A 5,000-nucleotide genomic window follows, 5' to 3' on the forward strand; every position below is an offset into this window, starting at 1 on the left:
CTGATACAGGGGAGAGAGGCATGTGTGTGTGTGGCTGTGGAGGTCCTGTGGAGGTGCTGTGTGGGCCTTTAATATCACAGGGGAGAAGCTGGGCCATGAGCCTGGCCCCTGGAGCTCTGATACAGGGGAGAGAAGCATGTGTGTGTGGCTGTGGAGGTCCTGTGGAGGTGCTGGTGGGCCTTTAATATCACAGGGGGAGAAGCTGGGCCGTGAGCCTGGCCCCTGGAGCTCTGATACAGGGGAGAGAGGCATGTGTGTGTGTGTGGCTGTGGAGGTCCTGTGGAGGTGCTGTGTGGGCCTTTAATATCACAGGGGGAGAAGCTGGGCCATGAGCCTGGCCCCTGGAGCTCTGATACAGGGGAGAGAAGCATGTGTGTGTGGCTGTGGAGGTCCTGTGGAGGTGCTGTGTGGCCCTTTAATATCACAGGGCCAGTGGCTGGGTGATATGCCTGGCTCCTGGAGCTCTGACACAGGGGGAGAGAGGCATGGATGTGTGGCTGTGGAGGTCCTGTGGAGGTGCTGTGTGGGCCTTTAATATCACAGGGGGAGAAGCTGGGCCATGAGCCTGGCTCCTGGAGCTCTGATACAGGGGAGAGAGGCATGTGTGTGTGGCTGTGGAGGTCCTGTGGAGGTGCTGTGTGGCCCTTTAATGTCACAGGGCCAGTGGCTGGGTGATATGCCTGGGTGCTGGAGCTCTGACACAGGGGCAGAGAGGCATGTGTGTGTGGCTGTGGAGGTCCTGTGGAGGTGCTGTGTGGGCCTTTAATATCACAGGGGGAGAAGCTGGGCCATGAGCCTGGCCCCTGGAGCTCTGATACAGGGGAGAGAGGCATGTGTGTGTGTGGCTGTGGAGGTCCTGTGGAGGTGCTGTGTGGGCCTTTAATATCACAGGGGGAGAAGCTGGGCCATGAGCCTGGCCCCTGGAGCTCTGATACAGGGGAGAGAAGCATGTGTGTGTGGCTGTGGAGGTCCTGTGGAGGTGCTGTGTGGCCCTTTAATGTCACAGGGCCAGTGGCTGGGTGATATGCCTGGGTGCTGGAGCTCTGACACAGGGGGAGAGAGGCATGGATGTGTGGCTGTGGAGGTGCTGTGTGGGCCTTTAATATCACAGGGCCAGTGGCTGGGTGATATGCCTGGGTGCTGGAGCTCTGACACAGGGCCAGAGAGGCATGTGTGTGTGGCTGTGGAGGTCCTGTGGAGGTGCTGTGTGGGCCTTTAATATCACAGGGGGAGAAGCTGGGCCATGAGCCTGGGTGCTGGAGCTCTGATACAGGGGAGAGAGGCATGTGTGTGTGGCTGTGGAGGTCCTATGGGGGTGATGTGTGGCCCTTTAATGTCACAGGGCCAGTGGCTGGGTGATATGCCTGGGTGCTGGAGCTCTGATACAGGGGAGAGAGGCATGTGTGTGTGGCTGTGGAGGTCCTATGGGGGTGATGTGTGGCCCTTTAATGTCACAGGGCCAGTGGCTGGGTGATATGCCTGGGTGCTGGAGCTCTGACACAGGGGGATAGAGGCATGGATGTGTGGCTGTGGAGGTCCTGTGGAGGTGCTGTGTGGCCTTTAATATCACAGGGGAGAAGCTGGGCCATGAGCCTGGCCCCTGGAGCTCTGATACAGGGGAGAGAGGCATGTGTGTGTGGCTGTGGAGGTCCTGTGGAGGTGCTGTGTGGGCCTTTAATATCACAGGGGGAGAAGCTGGGGCATTAGCCTGGCTCCTGGAGCTCTGATACAGGGGAGAGAGGCATGGATGTGTGGCTGTGGAGGTGCTGTGTGGGCCTTTAATATCACAGGGCCAGTGGCTGGGTGATATGCCTGGGTGCTGGAGCTCTGACACAGGGCCAGAGAGGCATGTGTGTGTGGCTGTGGAGTCTGTGGAGGTGCTGTGTGGGCCTTTAATATCACAGGGGGAGAAGCTGGGCCATGAGCCTGGCCCCTGGAGCTCTGATACAGGGGAGAGAGGCATGTGTGTGTGTGGCTGTGGAGGTCCTGTGTGGCCCTTTAATGTCACAGGGCCAGTGGCTGGGTGATATGCCTGGTTGCTGGAGCTCTGACACAGGGGGCAGAGAGGCATGTGTGTGTGGCTGTGGAGGTCCTGTGGAGGTGCTGTGTGGGCCTTTAATACACAGGGGGAGAAGCTGGGCCGTGAGCCTGGCCCCTGGAGCTCTGATACAGGGGAGAGAGGCATTGTGTGTGTGTGTGGCTGTGGAGGTCCTGTGGAGGTGCTGTGTGGCCTTTAATATCACAGGGGGAGAGCTGGGCCATGAGCCTGGCCCCTGGAGCTCTGATACAGGGGAGAGAAGCATGTGTGTGTGGCTGTGGAGGTCCTGTGGAGGTGCTGTGTGGCCCTTTAATAATCACAGGGCCAGTGGCTGGGTGATATGCCTGGCTCCTGGAGCTCTGACACAGGGGAGAGAGGCATGGATGTGTGGCTGTGGAGGTCCTGTGGAGGTGCTGTGTGGGCCTTTATTATCACAGGGGGAGAACTGGGCCATGAGCCTGGCTCCTGGAGCTCTGATACAGGGGAGAGAGGCATGTGTGTGTGGCTGTGGAGGTCCTGTGGAGGTGCTGTGTGGCCCTTTAATGTCACAGGGCCAGTGGCTGGGTGATATGCCTGGGTGCTGGAGCTCTGACACAGGGGCAGAGAGGCATGTGTGTGTGGCTGGGGAGGTCCTGTGGAGGTGCTGTGTGGGCCTTTAATATCACAGGGGGAGAAGCTGGGCCATGAGCCTGGCCCCTGGAGCTCTGATACAGGGGAGAGAGGCATGTGTGTGTGTGGCTTGTGGAGGTCCTGTGGAGGTGCTGTGTGGGCCTTAATATCACAGGGGAGAAGCTGGGCATGAGCCTGGCCCCTGGAGCTCTGATACAGGGGAGAGAAGCATGTGTGTGTGGCTGTGGAGGTCCTGTGGAGGTGCTGTGTGGGCCTTTAATATCACAGGGGGAGAAGCTGGGCCGTGAGCCTGGCCCCTGGAGCTCTGATACAGGGGAGAGAGGCATGTGTGTGTGTGTGGCTGTGGAGGTCCTGTGGAGGTGCTGTGTGGGCCTTTAATATCACAGGGGGAGAAGCTGGGCCATGAGCCTGGCCCCTGGAGCTCTGATACAGGGAGAGAAGCATGTGTGTGTGGCTGTGGAGGTCCTGTGGAGGTGCTTGTGTGGCCCTTTAATATCACAGGGCCAGTGGCTGGGTGATATGCCTGGCTCCTGGAGCTCTGACACAGGGGAGAGAGGCATGGATGTGTGGCTGTGGAGGTCCTGTGGAGGTGCTGTGTGGGCCTTTAATATCACAGGGGGAGAAGCTGGGCCATGAGCCTGGCTCCTGGAGCTCTGATACAGGGGAGAGAGGCATGTGTGTGTGTGGCTGTGGAGGTCCTGTGGAGGTGCTGTGTGCCCTTTAATGTCACAGGGCCAGTGGCTGGGTGATATGCCTGGGTGCTGGAGCTCTGACACAGGGGCAGAGAGGCATGTGTGTGTGGCTGTGGAGGTCCTGTGGAGGTGCTGTGTGGGCCTTTAATATCACAGGGGGAGAAGCTGGGCCATGAGCCTGGCCCCTGGAGCTCTGATACAGGGGAGAGAGGCATGTGTGTGTGTGGCTGTGGAGGTCCTGTGGAGGTGCTGTGTGGGCCTTTAATATCACAGGGGGAGAAGCTGGGCCATGAGCCTGGCCCCTGGAGCTCTGATACAGGGGAGAGAAGCATGTGTGTGTGGCTGTGGAGGTCCTGTGGAGGTGCTGTGTGGCCCTTTAATATCACAGGGCCAGTGGCTGGGTGATATGCCTGGCTCCTGGAGCTCTGATACAGGGGAGAGAGGCATGTGTGTGTGGCTGTGGAGGTCCTGTGGAGGTGCTGTGTGGGCCTTTAATATCACAGGGGGAGAAGCTGGGCCATGAGCCTGGCCCCTGGAGCTCTGATACAGGGGAGAGAGGCATGTGTGTGTGGCTGTGGAGGTCCTGTGTGGCCCTTTAATGTCACAGGGCCAGTGGCTGGGTGATATGCCTGGGTGCTGGAGCTCTGACACAGGGGGAGAGAGGCATGTGTGTGTGGCTGTGGAGGTCCTGTGGAGGTGCTGTGTGGCCCTTTAATGTCACAGGGCCAGTGGCTGGGTGATATGCCTGGCTCCTGGAGCTCTGACACAGGGGAGAGAGGCATGTGTGTGTGTGGCTGTGGAGGTCCTGTGGAGGTGCTGTGTGGGCCTTTAATATCACAGGGGGAGAAGCTGGGCCATGAGCCTGGCCCCTGGAGCTCTGATACAGGGGAGAGAAGCATGTGTGTGTGGCTGTGGAGGTGCTGTGTGGCCCTTTAATGTCACAGGCCCAGTGGCTGGGTGATCTGCCTGGGTGCTGGAGCTCTGACACAGGGGCAGAGAGGCATGTGTGTGTGTGTGTGTGTGGCTGTGGAGGTCCTGTGGAGGTGCTGTGTGGGCCTTTAATATCACAGGGGGAGAAGCTGGGCCATGAGCCTGGCCCCTGGAGCTCTGATACAGGGGGAGCATGGATGTGGCTTTGGAGAAGGCAAATATCTAGAGTCTCCGCTCCACTCCCCTCTTTACCTTCCTCGGTGTAAAACTTTGACCGCCAGTTTTTCAAAGTCTTACACCGAGGAAGGTAAAGAGGGGGACCGGTCGGCGAAACTAGAAGTTTCCCCTCTCTTACCTTCCTCGGTGTAAAACTTTGACCGCAAATTTTTCAAAGTGTTACACCGAGGAAGGTAAAGAGGGGGACCGGTCGGCGAAACTAGAAGTTTCCCCTCTCTTACCTTCCTCGGTGTAAAACTTTGACCGCAAATTTTTCAAAGTGTTACACCGAGGAAGGTAAAGAGGGGGACCGGTCGGCGAAACTAGAAGTTTCCCCTCTCTTACCTTCCTCGGTGTAAAACTTTGACCGCAAATTTTTCAAAGTGTTACACCGAGGAAGGTAAAGAGGGGGACCGGTCGGCGAAACTAGAAGTTTCCCCTCTCTTACCTTCCTCGGTGTAAAACTTTGACCGCAAATTTTTCAAAGTGTTACA

This window comes from Trachinotus anak, unplaced genomic scaffold (genome assembly GCF_046630095.1).
Source record: "Trachinotus anak isolate AG129_WGS33_773 ecotype Australia unplaced genomic scaffold, CSIRO_AGI_Tana_v1 ptg000095l, whole genome shotgun sequence".
In the NCBI taxonomy this organism is placed as follows: Eukaryota; Metazoa; Chordata; class Actinopteri; order Carangiformes; family Carangidae; genus Trachinotus; species Trachinotus anak.